The 21176-nt window shown below is 40.5% G+C and overlaps 1 pseudogene; it reads right to left on the bottom strand.

Annotated features, from left to right (window-relative positions):
• Window positions 1-21176, bottom strand: part of LOC100589447 — a 30774-nt pseudogene continuing 9598 nt past the window's right edge.

Raw genomic sequence — 21176 nt, 5'->3', positions numbered from 1 at the left:
CTAAGCCTTGTTTCCTGGCAGGAATTGAAATCTTCTGCCATTGCCATAGCTACTGCTGTTGCTGGAACTGCCATAGCCACCTTGGTTTTGTGGTTTGGCAAAGTATTGGTCTTCACCACCATAGGGGCCAGAGATTCTGCCTCCAAAGTTTCCTCCCTTCATGAGTCCAAATTTTAAGATTGATTGTTGTTTTTTTCAGAAATCACTGTAGCTTCCACCCCCTCCCAAATTGCTTCCACTCTCGCCACCAAAGTCACTTACGCCTCCTCCATTATTATAGCTGTCATGGCTGCCACCCCCCCGTACCCACTGCCTTGGTTTCCAGAATCCTGTCCACCACTTCCATAGCCTCTGCTTCCTCCAGAGTAACCAGGTCTGCCTCCTTCATAACCACTATCATCACAAAATCCATTATAGCCATCCTTATTGCCACCTCCACGACCACCACCAAAGTTTCCAGAACAACTGCAGCCTCTTTGGCTGGACGAAAAACTAGCCATCTCTTGCTACTACAGGGCTTTCTTTACTTCACAGTGGTGGCCATTCACAGTATGGTATTTCTGAATGACAGTCTTATCTACGGAGCCATGATTACAAAAACAAAGCCGCTCTTTTTGCCAAAGTTTACAAAAGCAACGCCCCTCTTTTTGCCACTGTCTCGGCCAGTCATTATTTCAATCACTTCAATTCTTCCCATACTCTTCAAAATAATCTCTTAAGTGATGTTCTTCGGTGTCTTTAACGCCACCAACAAATATCTTTTTCAGAGTTAAGTGGGCACCTAGTCTCTGAGAATCTTCTCTTGAGACAGCTCCCTTTGGTTTCGCAACTCTTCCATCCTCCTTGTGTGGCCTTGCATTCGTGGCTGCATCCACCTCCTCCACAAGGGCATATGTGACAAACCCAAAGCCCCTGGAGTGCTTGGTGTCGGGATCTCTCATTACCACACAGCTGGTGAGCATTCCCCATTGCTCAGAACAGCTCTTCAGAGTCTCGTCGGTTGTTTCAAAGCTCAACTCTCAGATGAAGAGTGTCTGCAGCTGTTTGGGTTCTTTAGGAGATTCTGACTTAGATATGACAGCAGTGGGAAGAGAGACTTTAACTAGGCTTCCTCGGCGGTGTCCATTGGCATAAAAGAGTTAGCTAATGGATGAATCTGTGTATATAATTCTTCTGTTGGTAAAGGCATTAAGTTCCAGGCTTAATGAATTTATGGATTGCTGAAGCCAAAACCATCAGGCTCTCAGATTTCTATCCTTTCCCCAGTCCCCGTAGATGTATCTGTCCTCTCCTACTTTTCCTATGTCATCTATTAAAATGGACTCTTACTGAGTCTAAAGGATATGAAAAAAAAAATAGAATGGACTCTTAGAAAAGACTCTGCAAATCTTTTGCAAAACGGTACATGTAAAAAAATCTTATGGGTATCTACATTTTGACAGAGTAAGTGCTTTAAGATGAAGAAATAGAATGGTGAAATTTTATGAATGAGGTGAACAAATACACTTTGGGAAGTAAGGTGGTTTATAGCATCTATGCATCACATCAATTAGATGATCACCTCTCAGTTTACCTGTAAAGCTGGTGTTTCTTTGATTTAAAAACTTGTTCTAATTTGTTAAACCACAAGAGTCTATTCTACTTCCATACTTCTCTAGGAACCTGCCTGTATCCATTTCAACAGTCTAAAGTTGGCAAGGATGACAGTTCAGAAGTTGCTGCACAAGGCAGGAGGAAGTTTTATAATATTGGAAAAATGATGTTAGATTAAATAATTTTAGAGAAGTGTTGAGAACTTAACAAAAATGTATCTAAACATAGCTATTTATATTTACTTACATTTTCTCTAGATTATAAACTCTTTTTAAATATACAGTTTATTTGGGAGCAGGGGCTCATACCTATAATCCTGGCCAGGGTGGCAGGGTCGCTTGAGGACAGGAGTTTGAGACCAGCCTGGGCAACTCAGTGAGACCCTGTCTCTACAAAAAACAAACAAAAAAAGTAAGCCAGTCATGGTGGTGCATACCTGTAAGTCCCAGCTCCGCAGGAGGCTGAGGCGGGAGGATCGTTTGAGCCCAAGAGTTCAAGGTTACAGTGAGCTATGATCACACCACTGCACTGCAGCCTGGGCAACAGAGTGAGACCCTGTCTCAAATGCGTATACACAGTCTGCATTAAATTTTCTTTAATGATTATCTTTAATTGAGCTGATAGTTATTTCTCAAAAAGTATAATGTACATATGAATTTACATCTGTTAGCTAACCACATACTAATTATTGGGGTCATGGTATTCTAGCCACTTGGAGTTTCTTGGACATCCTTGACTTCTCTGGCTATAGAAAATTCCTAAAAGTACAGGAAAAACTTTTTTATTGTAAAAAGTAACAAAAATTGGAGCCAAGACAAGGCAAATTAAAAAAACTCATTCCGGCCACAGAGGGCTCTGGCTTTCCATTGGGGCTGGTTGTCAGTAACAGCCAGGGAGTGAGGACATAAGGAGATCCCCAAAAGGTGATTTCTGAGCCTCCGTGAGTTAGAGGTTAGTACTTTGCAGTGAATTAGGGTTGGAGATGCTTTAGGGGAAAGGAAGGCTGGGATTGGAATGTGAGGGGACTGTTTAACCCATATGTGCTTCTATGGTCCTGGACTTGGCTAACTTCAATGAGGCTTATGCAGATGCACTGAGAATGAAGATGGAAGATGGGATGAACATAACTAAAGCCAACAAGTCTGGGGGTGTGCCTGCCCTAGGGCTCCCCTCTGGGTGCCAGGACATAGAGGGCGAGGCGTGGGAGTGAAACGGGAAAAGTTCCCTTGTCCCCCTCAGAGGGCATGTGACAGGGGGAGTGGCTCACTTCTTCAGTGCCCAGCTGCTCAAACCTCTAGGGGGAGCATGCAGAAGGGTAGGTTGTGGGGCTCCGACCCCACAGCAGCATCTAGGGGTGATTACTTACAGCTTCTGAAGCCTCAGTGGGTGTGTGTTACAGAGTACTCTTTTAGCTTTGCTGTCTGTAGGTGGCTTGTGTCAATCAGCTCGGTTAGACCCTCTGCCTTATCATAAGGACAGAGGGCGTTCTGTATCCCGGGGCTTTTGCCTTGGTGTACCAGAAGAACCAGATCACATGTGGGCTTGGAGAATGAGTGTAAGGATTTTTATTGAGTGGTAGCTCTCAGCGAGGTAGACCGTAAGGCCAGAAGGGGGCTGGAGTGGGAAGGTGGTTTTCCCCTGCAGTCTGGCTTCCGGGCAGCTGGGCTCTTCTCCGACCACCCCAGCCAAACTCTGCATTGTTCCACCAGTCTATGGCCTGCCGAAGTCTGTCAGTGCCTGTGGGTGTGCTCTTACGCTGGTGTGTTCCTTTCCAGCATCTGCCGGTCCCTGTCGGTGTGCTCTTACGCCGGTGTGTTCCTCTCAATTTCCAGCCGCTTGTGTCCTCAGCCATTGGTGTGTTCCTCTTGATGTCCAGCTGCTTGTGTGTGTGCCCGCTAGGATCTTGGAATTTTTATAGGCACAGGATAGGGGCATGGCAGCCCAAGGTGGTCTTGGGAAATGCAATATTTGGGCATGAAAACAGAAATGCCCATCCTCACCAAGGTCTGTGGGCACAGGTCTGGGGCTGGATCCCCAGCCAGGGACTACGCTTTTCCCTTCCCAGCACTTTCCTGCCCCACTTGCCCCACTCTGTATCAGGAGCATAGTTTGCAGGGCTATAGAAACAACGAGCTACCCAACATCTTTTCAGAGTAAAATTTTCAGTCACCCCCAACTTTTCTCACTTCAAAGTGAGTGTAGCAGCAATCATTTCCCTCCCTTTTCCCTTCAGGACAAAGGAACCAGTGGTCTCAGCAACCCCAGTGGCTTTTGGGCCCTCTCAGAACAATGTAGAGAAGCTTGTATGGGCTCAGGGGTCATTCAAACCTTTACTCAGTAGCCTGGATTGTGAGTTGAGTTGCGTTTTTGCCCTTTAGGGGAGAAAGAAGTTGTTGTAGAGTCCTACCCACCCTGAATACTCATCAAATAAACCAGCAATACTGGAGTTGCCTCAGTTTTTATGACTAATAGTAAATTCCAGGGTGGAGTAATGTTATACAATCGATGTTGCTGTGCCTGTCCCTATAGAGAAAATTCTGCCCTGCCAGAAATATACACTGGAATCATAGGCTCTCCCACTGTGACTTAGTATGAGTTTACACCCTAGGAAAAATGAGCCCTAAGACTCATACATAATCATAGAACCACGCTCTCAAAGGCTTCTTGATAAATGTTAATTTATGAGTTTGGTTTTAGCATGGATTAATTATGCTGCTGGGGTTCAACTTAGCAGTACTCTGGTAAATTGGGCTGGGAACCACCCACACCAGAGTCAGCTGGGATGCCTGTTCAGTGCAGATTCCTGAGTCCCGTTCCTAGATTCATTAAATTACAATCTCTTGAGGGTGGGCTCTAGAGTCTGCATTTCGAAAAGAGCTCCCAGGTGGTTCTCATATGCATTACATTTAGAAGCTTAGTAACTTACAATGTTGGTTCCTAAGTTTATAGAGGCAGGAGGGAGGTGAAAAGGTGGAAATCCGGAAGAGTAGTCCACTGCTAGGTGGAAACCATTTTTACAAAGAGAAAACACATGAAAACAGCTGAAGAAAGAGCCAAAGCAGATGTTGGCAACACGTGCTATTCATATTGAGGTGGGTGCAGGTGGATTCTGGGTTCCTGTTGCAGCACATCTGGTATATACTACATGGGGGCCTGTAATGTGTCAGTCCTGCAAAGTTTTGTCCTAGCCCAATGGCCTACCCCCAATCCTAACTGAGGATGCTGTGCCTAGGCAGGTGGAGCCCTTTAATCAACAGGGACAGGTGGTGGCTATAGCTTCACCAATTCATGGAAGTGTCATTATCTTCTTTGTCATTTCCGCTTGGATCCTTCTAGTATTCCTTTTCACCTGCACTGACACAGCCACCTGGGAGAGAAGGGAAGGGAGAGTTAAACTTTAAAACTTCTATTTATTTGTATCCATTGGTATTTAGAAACACTGGATTCTTACAGAGGAAATTTAAAGACTGAAATAGCGTATTAGCAACCCAAACCTTACATTAAACTAAACAAATGAGGTCTTGGCATAATACTTCTAAGATGTTGGCAATTTACAGCTTAAATCTCATTGCATAGAAACTGAGGGGGAATATTGCCAGGAATTATGCAAACATATTGACAGTGATGACTTTGCAACGTCTTTCAGATTCACCCTTCCTTGCTGTTTTCATAGCTATCACTCCCTTAAAGCTTTCATCACCCTCTTATTGGCTTATTGTTGACACTCCTTGGTTGGATCCTACCCTTCTAGTTTCTCCTGAAAACCAAGCTCTTTCTCATACACTGAAAAAATATTGCTTCCTAACTTGGGTACTTCCTGTCATCTATCAAATTCATTTACAATTTTAAGAATAGCTTCCAAGTACTCACAGATCTTCCTGAACCAGATTCTCTCTCAGAGTTTCTCTCTAGCTGGGTCCTTTTAGATCCTCTTGCACCTCTTTCTCATTCTCGTTCTTGCTCCTGTCTCCTTGTTCATACAATGCCCCTTGACAAGGATGTCGTTCCTTCTGTTCTCCGTTAACCTACATGCAATACTGCTTTCAAAAACCACACCACCCAGAGCCTTCTGTGGTTTCCTCTAGTTCTTGGTTTGTACTACATATTCCTGTTATCTCAGTTATTACACATATATTTTCTTTTATCTTCTTGCTGATCTGATTATAATCTCTTCCATGGCAGAAACTGTTGTCTTGACCATTAGCCATCACATCTCCTAGATTATGAAACACAGCAGCTGCCCAGCAAACATGTGAAAAAAATTCATAGATCTCACCACTTTCTCACTGGGAGAAGAGGGCAACCAGCCAACATGGATTTCCGGAGTCCTTGAAGGGCATTGGATAAACATGTCTTGGTCAAGTTTTAGGCCAGGCACGGTGGCTCATGCCTGTAATCCCAGCACTTTGGGAGGCTGAGGTGGGTGGATCACGAGATCAGGAGTTCAAGACCTGCCTGGCCAACATAGTGAAATCCTGTCTTTACTAAAAATACACAAATTAGCCTGGCACGGTGGCACCCGCCTGTAGTCTCAGCTACTCAGGAGGCTGAAGCAGGAGAATCGCTTGTACCTGGGAGATGGAGATTGTAGTGAGCCAAGATCACACCACTGCACTCCAGCTTGGGCAACAGAGTGAGACTTCGTCAAAAAAAAAAAAAAAAAAAAAAAAAAAAGAAAAGAAAAGAATCCAAAGTAAAGAAAATACAACAGGACAGCCAGGAATTCAAGGTTATATTCCCTGATGATCACAGGGCTCCAGTTTCTCTGCATTGCTGGCCAAGGGATGGCCCAGATGCTTGGACAGTTTGATCAGTAACTTAACAAGTCTGTTCATATAAGTGAGTTGGTTGGCATTCTCTATACATGGCCTGAATTAAGTCTGAGGCCTGGTAGTTTGATCCCAGCTAGCACAGTTATGGACCTGCTGGGTTGCACAGTTCCAGGAGCATTATTCATACTGTATTCTAAAATGGAGCTCAAGTTCGTGGGATGCTTTTACTAAGAATATTTTATTATTTTTCAGTAAAAAAAGGTATGAAAAAAAGAAGGCTTTTGTGGAATGGCTTTAACTTCATCCCAGTTTTCAAAAGAGGGCTTGCTGGAGGTAGAGTACCATAGCAGTTAATAGCATGGGCTTTGGAGTGAGGGACAGCTGAGTTCAATAATCTGCATAGCTGTGTAAACCTGGGCAGGTGACTTCACCTTTCTGAGCATCTGTTTCCTTGTCTGTAAAATGGAGATCATAATAACTACCTCACAGGGTTGTGAGAATTAAATGGAAAATGTATGTAGAAAATTTAACTCTGTGTCTGGTATATGTGTAGTTAGTGTTCCTAAATGGAAACATCATATTTTTGTTTCCAGAAATCTTACAAACTATAGCAACCATCCTTACATTTTTTTGTCCTCAGCTGCATTGTGAAGGGTCTAGAAATATAAAGGGAGATGAAGAAAGTAAAACAGGATAGAAGGATGCATTTCGATTTTTGGGTTAATTTTTCAATATTTGAAATAGAAGAGATAAAATTCTCATCACTATAACCAAGCCAGGTTGGATATCTAAGTAGTTTTTCTTCTTTCCTTTCATAATGTAAAATGTGGCACTTAGTAGAGATGTTAAGTGGATAACATTGGGTGGTCTCTTGGTTACAGGGTCTACTTCCGACTGACCCCTTCACTTTCTCCTGTATATTGTCATCCTTTCACAGTCCATGCCTTGGTCTTCTCATTTCCCAAGTCAGAAAGATGGGTGTTATCCTCCACTCTTCCTTCATGCTCAGCCCTCTCATCCAGGAATTCCCAGCGCTTGTCAGTTACATCGACTCCCTTCACTTCTGTCCATCTGGCCTGCACTACCCTGGCTCAGGCTGTGGTTATCTCACCGCTGAAGAACAGCAATAGCTTCCCCTGGCCTCCTCCTTCAACCATGCTCCTCTTTCTATGCACAATATCCAAATATTTCTTCTAGAAAGCAAAGCCGATTGTATTGTTTCCTTAACAAAAGTCCTTCGATAGTTTTCCATTATCCTTAGAGTGTACTTCTCACTCTCTGGCACAGCCCTCTCTGACCTGGCTCCTGTCAAATTCTCCTAAGGTGCCCTATTCCTTTTGCTTCTTTGCTTAGGTTGGAAACACTTCCTTTTGCTTCCGTTTGCCAGCCTGATTTCTGTTGATCCTTCATGCCTGTTATGGTTTGAACTGTGTCCCCAACCTAAATTCATATGTTGACGTTCTAACCCGCAGTACCTCACAGTGTGACTGTATTTGTATGCCCAGATTTGGCAGTGACAGGGGAGCTCTTCTTCATCACATTCATAATTTTTCACTAGTTGTGCCTAAGACCAGTGCTGTTCCTACTTCTGATACCATTCCTCTACCTTATCTGACCTACAACCCTATGTGAGAAGGTGAGGCCGTCAGATTTCTCCTGAAATAAATGAGACAGAGCAGAGCCTGGAGAGAGAGGGTGGGGTCAGCAGTTACGAAGTCTTGGACAAGTAGTTAGACCAGATTTTTACACAACAGGTTCTTCATGACTGAACCTGTGAGCCAGGACATTCATCATCTATATGACATATCGAGGTTACTTCCTGGTTCTGTAGTCATTTGTGGGGCGATAGTACAATCATAGTACAGTCTTCTCTTTGGATCAGTAATTAGTATACACATGATTTGAAAAATATTTTTATTAAGCACATTAATATCTGAGAATTAAAAAAAAAGACAGTACATTTTCCATGGGACAGACAGGAAATTTAATTAGTATAAACAATTTCCTTGGTGAGCAAGAAAGCTCAACCAGAGACTGAGGTAATTTCAGGGAATGTTTCTTCTCTTTATTATTCTTGTCGTTGAAGATCCCTGCTCTTTTTTTAAAACCATTTTTTGAAGTACAGCATATACATAGTGTACAAATCATACTTCAATAAATGCTTTTAGTTTTAAAAATATTTCTCTGATTATAAAAATAGTGTTATTTTTATAATAACATGTGAATTGTAGAAATGTACATGTGCATTGTAGAAATGTAGCTGCCCAATAGGTTCACCTTGCCCACTGTCTAGACAGAGCCCTATCAACACAGGGAAATTGTAATGGAGAAAGAGTAATTCGCGTAGAGTCGGCTGTGTAGGAGACCAGGATTTTATTATTACTCAAACCAGTTTCCCTGAGCATTTGGGGATCAGAGGTTTTCTTTTTTTTTTTGAGACGGAGTTTCGCTTTCGTTGCCCAGGCTGGAGTGCAACGGCGCGATCTCGACTCATCGCAACCTCCGCCTCCTGGGTTCAAGCGATTCTCCTGCCTCAGCCTCTGGCATGTGCCACCATGCCCGGCTAATTTTTCTATTTTCAGTAGAGACGGGATTTCTCCATGTTGGTCAGGCTGGTCTCGAACTCCCGACCTCAGGTGATCTGCCTGCCTCGGCCTCCCAAAGTGCTGGGATTACAGGCATGAGCCATCGCACCCTGCAATAAAGTTTCCCCAGGTGAGTCCTACACACATTAAACTTTGATAAGTATTGTCTTTTGTTTTTTGAGATGGAGTCTTGCTCTGTTGCCAAGCTGGAGTGCAGTGGCATGATCTCCGCTCACTGCAACCTCTGCCTCCCGGGTTCAAACAATTCTCTTGCCTCAGCCTCCCGAGTAGCTGGGACTACAGGCGTGCACCACCACGCCTGGCTAATTCTTGTATTTTTAGTATTCTTGTATATTTTAGATGCGGTTTCACTATGTTGGCCAGGATGGTCTTGATCTCTTGACCTCATGATCCGCCCGTCTTGGCCTCCCAAAGTGCTGAGATTACAGGCGTGAGCCACTGCGCCTGGCCCAGATCAGAGTTTTTAAGGATAATTTGCTGGGTAGAGGCTTGGGAAGTGGGGAGTGCTAATTGGTCAGGTTGGAGATGGAATCATAGGGGGTCGAAGTGAATTTTTCTTGCTGTTTTCTGTTTCTGGGTGGGATCGCGGCACCGGTTGAGCCAGATTGCTGGTCTGGTTAGTGTCGCCTGATTAGTCGAGTGCAGGGTCTCCAAAATATCTCAAGTACTGATCTTAGGTTTTACAATAATGATATTATCCCTAGGAACAATTTGGGGAGGTTCAGACTCTTAGAGCCAGAGACTACGTGACCTCTAAACTGTAATTTCTAATCTTGTAGTTACTTTGTTAGTGCTACAAAGACAGACTTGTCCCCAGACCAGGAGAGGGTCTTTTCAGAAAGGGCTATTATCAACTTTGTTTCAGAGTCAAGTGATGAACTGAATTCCTTCCATTAATCTGGCCTATGCTTAAGAATGAACAAGGACAACTTAAAGGTTAGAAGCGAGGTAGAGTCGGTTAGGTCTGATTTCTTTCACTGTCATAATTTTCTCAGTTATAATTCTGTAAAGGCAGTTTCAGAAATACTCGAACATATGAAAAGAAAATCATTATTACCAATAATCCCACTTGTAATTTCACCACTGAGAGATACCTTTTAAAATTCTGGTGAGGAATTTTGCAACCGTTTTTTAAAGGCTATATTTAAGTATATACATTATAAAATTGTGATTGCACAGTTCCTTTATTATTGCACACACCTTTATTATTTTTATTGTGAATATTATCACATATTCTTCCTCAATGTGACATTTAACAGTTGCATAAAAGTTTATCAAGTGATCTTACTCTAATATGGAAACATAGGGCCACAGTAGAGAGAAGTGCTCAGTTGAGGAAAATGGGGTTAGAAGTAGAAAGTGTATTTGCCAATTAATTTCAGTAGATGGGTTGATGATTATAGATATGAAATTGTGCAAGCAAGTCATCTAAGAACCTATATAAATACTGAAAAATAAACGTGGCTGGATAATATTTCAGGCATTTACCTGCATTTTTATTCTTCTTAAACTTCTCCCTGGCCTTTCCCCCATTAAAGCCAGTAGTCAGTCTGTCCTCATTGTCACAGGACGGAGATGTTGCATGTTAGAAAGCAGAAGTCTGCAAGACTTTCCGCTTTCTGTTTTTAAGACATGAAATTCTAGAATGGAGAGAGTGTAGAGAAGATGTCTGCATGTAATGGAAGTAAGACTTGAGAATACTGTCCCAGCTAAGTGGAAGGAAATAAATGCACAGAGAACTCTGAGGCCTGGAGCAAAGGAGGGTGGTAGTAAAACTCCAAAGGTGAACTAGCTTCCAGCTGTGTCCAGGAAGATGATTCCTCAGCTGTCCCAAAGGTGTTAATAGTCCCCACTGACTTCACATAGGAGAGATGCTGTGACCAAATGCAGCACGGCTACTGGCTTACTGAGGGCACTCAATGTGCATTCCCCCCAGGGTCTCTCCTCTTTAGCAATGAAGCTCCTTAACCTTGGAAGACTTATTTATGGAGATGGAGCATCTTATAATTGCTGTCTCCTTCTAGGAGTTGCTTTAAGGCTGCCTGTCACCAGGTATGGGTCTAAAAGCAGCTAGCTTCTTTCTCTTCTCTACCATTTACAGGCATTTTTGCACAGACTGACCATAAGTATACATTTCCAACATTGTATTCTTGTAGCTATTAGAACCAGTTATGTGGCTGTCAAGCTGATCAGATCTTGGTGGAAAGATGAGTGTTCTCACGGGTGAAGAGGGGAGAAGAATGAATGCATGGATTCCTGTTTCGGCTCATACTTCAGATTCTGACCGTGTGGAAGAAAGGACTAACAGAAGGTCAAGTAGAGCTCTTACCTGGAACTCGCTGTTCCATGAAGTAAGTCTAAGTTAGCCATTCTCATTTACAGCAGAGTTAGTGGAAAACTATTTTTTTTTTTTTAACAGTAGAAAAGAGAAGTGAGGTTTTCTGGGGGCTTCCCAGTTGGGAATTTTCACGTTTAAACAACAGTAAGGCAGTGATTCTTAGACACATGAGGATAATTCTGGGAATCTGTGGTGAAGGGAGGCAGGGAGAAGGACATGTAAAATTTGGAAACCCACATACATATTTGGAAGAACAAAGATAACTACTTTTCAAATAATATGAGCTGTATAAAAGATGTGACATCTTTTAAATTCTTGTTTAATGGGGATGTAAGTAAATAAAAAGTAAATAAAAGCAGTTTGAGAAACTGCTTTAGGCTGTAGAAAAAGGTGCAAGATAGTGTAAAAGAAGTATAAACCTAGTGTTAGCTAAATAAGGAACCAATACCAGTTTAATCAACAAAGCTGGAGTTTAGAGAACATCTAGCCCAATGGTTTGCAAACTACAGCTCCGTGAGTCAAATCTAGTCAGCTGCTTGTTTTGTTTTGTTTTAAATAGCCCTCAAACAATGGTTTTTATATTTTTAAGTGTTTGAAAAAGAAATTAGAAGAATAGTATTTCATAATGTGTGAAAACGATGTAAAATTCAAATTTCAGTGTCCACCAATAAAGTTTTGTTGGAACACAGCCATGTATTGTTTCTGTCATGCTACAATGACAGAGTTGAGAAGTTGCAACAAACAACATATGGCCTGCAAAGTTTTTTCATTTAAAAATGTTCTTTTCAGAGACAGAGTCTCATTTTGTTCAGTCATCATTCTGTTGCCCAGGCTAGAGTGGAGTGGCACAATCATACCTCACTGCAGGCTCCGACTCCTGGACTCAAGCAAGCCTGCCACCTCAGCTTGCTGAGTAGCTGGGATTACAGTGCCAGCCACTGCATCCTGCTGGCCTGCAAGGTTTTACCTGGTACTTTACAGAAAACATTTGCTGACCTCTGAGCTAGCTCACAGTTCAGGCAAAGAAATTGAAGCCCTGAAAGTTTAACTGATTTGTTCAAGCTCACGTGACTACACACAGTGGTAGGTTCTTAATATTATTAATGAAATCTCTTTACAGTCTATGTATTTTTTGGTTATTGCTACTATGTCAGCAGTTTTACTTTCCCTCTGAATCTTTTCTAGCTCCCAAGATATTTCCTAATAGAATTTCCTAGAGAGTACCCACAAATACTTTTGGCAAACACAAGGTATGTTTTGCTTTGCTTCTAATGCACCTTTAAAGGATATTAAGCATTTAGCTGACCTTTCCAACTAAGGCACCTGTAAACTACTTGAAATGTCTGTATAAATTAGCTTCCAAGTCTGTTAGCATGCTGTTTATTACCATTTGAGAACTTTACATGCAATTAGGATGTATTGCCACCAGGTGGCCAATGGCACCTCTGTTATGCTTTCTCCACTGGGCTATCACAGAATTATCACAGTTTCACAGGATCTAGTGGTTGGAGAGAATCTTAACTCCAGCAGCTTAACAAGGAATTGTTGCTTAAAGAGATCATTATGCTGTGTGTTCAAGTGTTAGAAAGAGTTGTTTTTTCAAAGTTAAGCATACATTCTTACTTAGTCACTTTTAAAGCCAGATAGAGAGAAATGCAAACTCGCAAATAAGATTTGGTGTTATCCTGAAACTTCAATTGTTATTAATCATTGATAAAACTAACCCTGTTGTCAGGCTATGTAGCAGCTTCCTAACTCAGTTGGTTATTTTCAGTTAAGTATCCCTCAGAGGTGTCTTAAAGCAATCTGACATAAAAGCCCTTGCAGCTTGATTATTTCTCTTTTTATTAAAAGAGAAATGGTGCTAACTTTGCTTATAACCTATCAGGACAAGAGCCTGCTCACCTTCACAGCCTTTTTCTTAACCTTGTGTAATGGTGTGTTCATGTCTTTTGCCCATTTTTATATTGAGTTTTGGGGTATTGCCCATCACCTATGACAGACGTTGCAAATATTTTTCTCTCAGTGATTTGTCATTTGACTTTGCCTTTGGTGATCTTTTTTGTGATGTGCCAATTTTTTATTTTTACATAGTCAAATTTATCAATAAGTGTTTTCTTTTACTGAATCTGGATTTGGAGTCACAGAAAGTCTTTCCTCAGGTTAATAATTCACCATTGATTTCTTCTAGTATTTATATGGTTTAGCTTCTTCTTCTTCTTCTTCTTTTTTTTTTTTTTTTGAGACAGAGTCTCTCTCTGTCACCCAGGCCAGAGTGCAGTGGCATGATCTCGGCTCACTGCAACTTCTGCATCGCTAGTTCAAGTGATTCTCCGGCCTCAGCCTCCTGAGTGGCTGGGACTACAGGCACGCCCCCCCATGCCCGGCTAATTTTTGTATTTTTAGTAGAGATGGGGTTTCAACATATTGGCCAGGCTGGTCTTGAACTCCTGACCTTGTTATCTCCCAAAGTGCTTGGATTATAGGCGTGAGCCACCATGCCTGGCCAGCATCATCTTTTATGTTTAGATCTCTGATCTATTATCAGGTTATTCTTATTCTTCTTTTTTTTTTTGAGATGGGGTCTCTCTCCATTGTCCAGGCTGGAGTGCAATGGAGCAATGTCGGCTCACTGCAACCTCTGTCTCCTAGGCTCAAGCAATCCTCCCACTTCAGCCTCCTGAATAACTGGGAGTACACGTGTGCGCTATCATGCCTGAGTAATTTTTGCATTTTTGTAGAGAGCAGGGGTCTCACTATGTTGCCCAGGATGGTCTGGAACTCCTGAGCTAAAGCCATCAGCCCACCTTGGCCTCCCAAAGTGCTGGGATTACAGGCGTGAGTGACTAAGCCCAGCAGAATTTATTCTTATGTATAGTTTGAAGTGTGGATTCAATTTTATCTTCCTCAAAATGGCTATCACATTGTCTTCCCACCATATATTAAATAGTCATATTTGCCCCAGTGATTTTTTAGATGCCATATGATTTTTTTCTACCATATTTTAAATTTACATTTATATTTAGGTTTAATTCTGGACTTTGAATTCATTTACACAGATTATGTATGTGCCAATACCAAACTTTCATTATGGAGCTTTTCTTTTTATTTTTTATTTTATTTTATTTATTTGTTTATTTTTGAGACAGAGTCTTGTTCTGTTGCCCAGGCTGGAGTACAATGGCACTCACTGCATCCTCCCCCTCCTGGGTTCAAGCAATTCTCCTGCTTCAGCCTCCCGAGTAGCTGGGACTACAGGTGCCCCCCACCACGCCTGGCTAATTTTTTGTATTTTTAGTAGAGACAGGGTTTCGCCATGTTGGCCAGGCTGGTCTCGAACTCCTGACCTCAGGTGATCCACCCGCCTCAGCCTCCCAAAGTGCTGGGAATACAGGTGTGAGCCCTCGCACCTGGCTGGAGATTTAAAAATATATTTTAATGTCTGGTAGTGCTACCTTTCCCTTACAGTTCTCCTTTTTTTTTTCTACCCACCTGACCACTGGCCTTATGGTTATTTTTCAGTTTTTTTTTAAAAGCTGTTCTTGCACATTTATTTTTTCACATGAACTTTAGTATCAACTTATCTAGTTTCAAAAAATCTTCTTGATATATTTAATTGTGAATCGACTTGGGAAGAACAGACATCTTTTGAATGTGATCCTATTCAAGAACATCTTTCCATTCATTCAAGTCTAGTTTTTGGTATTTTAGGAGTGTTTCAAAATTTTCTTCATACCGATTTTGCACATTTCTTGTTAAATTTATTCCTTAGAATTCATCTTTTTTTGTTGTTATTGTCAATAGAACTTTCTCCTCTATTTTATTTTCTGATTGGTTACTGTTGGTGTTTCTAAAGGCTGTTGATTTCTGTTATGTTAGTTTTCTATCCTGCTAACTTTAGAATTTTTTAATTGCTTGGTTAGTTTTACTTTGTTTTTCTAAGATTTTACAAATATATTATTATGTCATCTGTAAATTGCTAGCTTTAGGACTAAGGTGTATATATTTTATTACATTAATACAAAAATACATTAATTCCTACATTCTTGAGTGCTTTTTTGACAGCATTGCTTCATTAGGTGTAGCGGAATGGTGATTTTTCTAGTCCTGTCATTACTTTTGCTATTTGTGCTTGTTATATTTAGTTTTTGACAGTTTTATCGTGGTATATAATTGATGTACAATATACATATTTAAAGCATACAATTTAATTAGTTTTGACATACTTATATAGCTAGATAGGTTATTATATAGTCTGTTACTAAATTCTGTATATTAACTGAATACTTACATAAAGAAGAATTTTCCATCATCAATGATTTGATTACCCTGAAATACAGTTCAAGTAGAGAAAGGAAGGCTAAATGCTTACTTCTTTCTCTTAATTTATCAATGAACAAATAATAACTTATTACCCTGAAGCTTCCAATCATGAGAATTAAGTTTTTTAAAAATTCTTTTTTTGGGAGGATGGGGTTTAGGAGAGCGGTATTATGAACTAATGAATTTTTATATATTTAAACTGTTTCAGACAACCTACAGAATGGGAGAAAATTTTTGCAAACTATGCATCTGACAAAGGTCTCATATCTAGCATCTATAAGGAACTTAAATCTATGAGAAAAAACAATCTCATTAAAAAGTGAGCAAAGGACATGAACAGGCACTTTTCAAGAGACATACATGCAGCCAACAAGCATATGAAAAAAAAAGCTCCACATCACTGATCATTAGAGAAATGCAAATCAAAATCACAATGAGATGCCATTTCACACCAGTAAGAATGGCTATTATTAAAAAGTCAAAAAATAACAGGTACAGCCACGGTTGTGGAGAAAAAGGAATGCTTATACACTGTTGATGGGAGTGTAAATTAATGCAGCCATTGTGGAAAACAGTGTGGTGATTCCTCAAAGACCTAAAAACAGAACTACCATTTGACCCAGAAATTCCATTGCTGGGTATATCCCGAAAGGAATAGAAATCATTCTGTCATAAAGACACTTGCATGTGTATGTTCACTGCAGCACTCTTCACAACAGCAGACACATGGAATCAACCTAAATGCTCATCAATGGTAGATTGGATAAAGAAAATATGGTACATATACACCATGGAATACTGTACAGCCATAAAAAGGACAAGATCATGTCCTTTGCCGGAACATGGATGGAGCCGGAGGCCATTATCTTTAGCAAAGTCATGCAGGAACAGAAAACCAAGTACCACATGTTCTTACTTATAAGTGGGAGCTAAATAATGAGAACACATGGATACATAGAGGGGAATAATAGAAACTGAGGCCTACTAAAGGGTGGAGGGTGGAAGGAGGAAGAGGGTCAGGAAAAATAACTAATGGGTACTAGGCTTAGTACCTGGGTGATGAAATAAATGGAACAACAAACCCCCATGACATGAATTTACCTATATAACAAACCTGCACATGTACTCCTGAACTTAAAAGTTAAAAAGTTTTCAACCAATTACAATCATATTCTTTTACTGATGCTCATATTGTTCCATCTTAAGCTTATAGAAGCCCCTCAAGTTGGCTCTTGCGTCTTTTTGATATAATTACAGTGGACTTTGATAGCTTCTTTGTTTTTTGGCACAATAACATATCATAGATTCAGCTTGTATATTTCCTACCACAGCCATGGAATCAATCATTTCTCTAAGAAGTCCTGGTTCCTGTTAATAGGGAATGGCATATAGAACTGTGGGCTATTTTTATATTCTCAAAAAAACTTTCTAAAATTATATGTTGGTTCAGTTACCAATGATGTACATTAATGACATACATTATTGGGATAATGCTTTTTAAATAAATTGTCTAAGTTAATAGTGCTTAGTTTTGTCTTTTTTATATCAGAGCCAAATAATTGATTTCAAGTAACATTATTCTATTTTGCCTGTTATCTTTACTCATTATCTATATTTACTATGATCTATATTTACTTACCACAAAAACTGTTAAGAAAGAGAACTGGGACCAACTAACAGGGAGGCCTGAGGACTTAGGCTCACTCTTTAGGTGACCAGAAACTTAAGCAAACAACCAGGTCTTTCTTTGTTTCTGACTCTTTGTCTACACAGGCAGGGATAAAGGCAATGACTTGTCTTTGTGAATAGTTGGCTGCTGTGTATGTTACTCGGTCATTTGATGTTAGCAACGTGTCGGTCTTAGCCAGAGAAGCAAAGGCAGCCAAGAGAGGACTATAAAAGGGGCCAGATAAATTACAGACACTTCCATTTTTCAGACCCAGAAAAAGGAAGTGGGTACGAGTGAAAAAACAGACCGTGGCCATTTCTCACTTAAGTCTCTTAAGACAAAGTTTTCTTGATGGAGTGATGGGGAGGAGAAAATGTGAGCCTTAAATTGGATTAGAAACTCAAGTTTTGGCTGGGCATGTTGGCTCACACCTTGTAATCCCAGCACATTGGGAGGCCAAGGCAGGCAGGGGGTGGGGAGGATTGCTTGAGTCCAGGAGTTTGAGATGAGCCTAGGAAACATGGCAAAAACTTGTCTCTACTAAAAAAAAAAAAAAAAACAAAAAACTAGTGGGGAGCAGGGTGTGGCAGCATACCCCTGTAATCCCAGCTACTTGGGAGGCTGAATTGCTTGAACCCAGGAGGCAAAGGTTGCAGTGAGCCAAGATCATGCAACTGCACTGCAGCCTGGGTGACAGAGCGAGACTCAGTCTCAAAAGCTCAAGTTTTAAAATAGACAAGACTTTTTAATAAGTGAAAATGACTGGAAAGATGTAGATTCTACCCAAAATTCCAGTAAGGGATGGGAGGAAAGATTTGGCAAAGCCTGGCCAAAGGCAGTAACTGGAGGAAAGTAAAACTATTTGAGTTTGTAGCCCACAATGTTCAATAAACTGGATATATTTGGTAATCATAATGGAAGACGTCAAATTTTTGTGCATTAATATAGGAAATAGAGATTCTGGAATGAAGACTTAGGTAGGATTTTTATTTATTTATTTTTGAGACAGAGTCTCACTCTGTCGCCCAGGCTAGAGTGCAGTGGTGCGATCTTGGCTCACTGCAACCTCTGCCTCCGAGGTTCAAGCAATTCTCCTGCCTCAGCCTCCTGAGTAGCTGGGATTACAAACACCTCCTACCATGTCTGGCTAATGTTTTTGATTTTTTTTTAGTAGAGACAGGGTTTCACCATGTTGGCCAGGTTGGTCTCAAACTCTTGACCTCAGGTGATCTGCCCAACTCGGCCTTCCAAAGTGTTGGGATTACAGGCGTGAGCCACTGCACCCAGCCTAGGTGGGATTTCTTTTAGCTAGATGTTGACAATCTCTCCTACCCTCTCACCTCAGGCTTTTACTGCAATTCAGTTATGCTCCACCAGGTGGTAGCAGATATCTTGACTCTGTCATCCACAATATGATCAAATTATAATTTTCTGTATGAATTCCATCGTAGATTTAAACTATATATTTTCAAATAAAAATTAAAAACTATTTTAATAAAAACTTTTAATCATTAAGTATTATTTTAGTACTTAATATCTCATATATTTATTACTTATTTTAATACTTAATATCTAATATATTTATATTAAGAATTATTTTAATATAAATAGAAATCAGTATTGACTAGTCATATTTTCTCAAGTCAAAAAGGCAAACTATATAAAAGTATTTTTCATTCTATTTCTAGCTAATCCTGTTCTTGTCTCTGGGCTTAATAGAATGATACTGTTTAATTTTTTCTCTGATGTTCTCTTGTGTGTACGTAGGAAACGACTGGCACAGCTCTGTGACCTTAGTCAGACTTAGAAGCACAAATTTCTTGCAGCCTCCTTCTGCTACTCATTGTAGGATGTTGGTGTTTAGGGAATAATTTTTGTGCCTGCCTTCTTTTACTTGGCAATAATTTTCTATTTATCATATTCAGAGTTTCACTTTCATCCCTTCCATTGGCAAAATCAAGAAATGAAAATCTCTGACCTGCTCAGACTAAAAATCCCCATTCCACCAAGTGAGGCTTTCTTCAATGAGAGGGCAGTAATTTCCCACTGATTCATAGAAGAACATCACTTTTCTTCCCATGAGCTTTTTGACTGGAAACTTATCTAAACTATTTTACATAAGGTGGTAGTTACCTTGCCACAAATCTGAGTTGCTACAAAATAGTTTTAAACAATTCTATACAAAGGGAGCATCTTGAAGCCAAAATGTAAAGTTTCTGAGCAAAAGTTTAACTAACATTTGTAAACAGTTTTTAAAAACAAATCCCCCAAATTTTTGTTACAAAATTTCTAAACATTCAGAAACAGTGTAGCAAACACCTCTAAATCACCACCACTCAGATTAAATAGTTATGAGCATCTTGCCATATATTTTAACATATATCTGTGTCTATTTTTTGGTATAAAACATTTAAAATTGAGCTGCAGATATTGTGACCAGTTACCTCAAAACGGTTTGGCATTCATCCCCTAAATATAAGGGCATTTTGTTACATAACCACATTATCACCCCTAGGAAAACTAACAATACTTCCTCAATTTTATCTAAAAATCAGTTCATATTCACATTTCCCAAATTTTTCTTTAATTCAAATGTTATAATTACATTTGGTTGCTATATCTCTTTAGACTTGCATATTAGAAATGCCATATACGTGTGCCATGTATGTGTATGTGTGCATGTGTGTGTATCTATCCTCTCTCTCTCTCTCTCTCTCTCTATCTATCTATCTACAGATATTGACCTTTTGATGAGACCAGAACAGTTGTCCTACAGAATTTCAGTATTTTGGATTTGTCTGATTTTTCTCTGTAGTGTCATTTAATCCTAACATCATATTGTCAAGTTAATTTTATGACAAGCAATTCCTATTACCATGTGAAAGTTTTCAGAAGTTGCAGTGGTTTGAACACACAAAATCTTTGTGGTCTGACAAAGACCTGATTCTTTCATGGTTCAGGAAGACTCGCAACCATAGAATGTCAGAGCACACCCCTGCCTCCCCCAGTGGACACATTAGAAAACTGAGGCCCAGAAAGGGCAAGTGTGAAGGTGTCTGTTCTATTGCTGTTGTAACAAATTACTGCAAATTGGTGTCTTAAAACAACACAAATTTGTTACCTTATAGTTCTGGAGGTTGGAAGTCCAAAATGGATCTCACTGGGTTAAAGGTACTGGCATTTCTTTCTGGAAAGTTTAAGGGAAAATCTGCTCCTTGCTTTTTCTAGCTTTCAGAGGCCACCTGTGTTCCTTGGCTTCTCGTCACTTCTACCATCTTCAAATCTCTCTCTGACTCTGACCCTGACTCTCCTGCCTCCCTCTTCCACTTATAAGGACCCTTGTGATCCAGCCCACCTGGATACTTTTCCTATCTCAAGGTCATCTGATTAGTGATCATAATTCCATATGCGACCTAATTCCCCTTTTCCACAGAACATATTTACAGGTTCCAGGGATTAAGACATAGACATATTTGGGGGCCATTATTCTGCCTACCACAGTAAGTGACCTGACAAAAATTATACTGTGAGTTGCTCGCAAGAATCCTTTAGTACACTGCCACCTGAAATGTTTGTTTGTTTTGCACTGGAATTTGGTAAAAGGTGATACTGTATTGAACTCTGTTTAAGAGAGTTTAAGAGGCATTAAAGTGATTTTTTAATTATAGAATGGCGTTTTTTTTTTTTTTTTTGAGACGGAGCCTTGCTCTGGACGGAGTCTTGCCCTGTCGCCCAGGCTGGAGTGCAGTGGTGCGATCTCTGCTCACTGCAAGCTCCGCCTCCCTAGTTCACGCCATTCTCCTGCCTCAGCCTCCGGAGTAGCTGGGACTACAGGCGCCCGCCACCACGCCCGGCTAATTTTTTGTATTTTTTTA

Source organism: Nomascus leucogenys, chromosome 21, assembly GCF_006542625.1.
Source record: "Nomascus leucogenys isolate Asia chromosome 21, Asia_NLE_v1, whole genome shotgun sequence".
In the NCBI taxonomy this organism is placed as follows: Eukaryota; Metazoa; Chordata; class Mammalia; order Primates; family Hylobatidae; genus Nomascus; species Nomascus leucogenys.
This window is presented reverse-complemented; position numbering and strand designations above follow the sequence as displayed.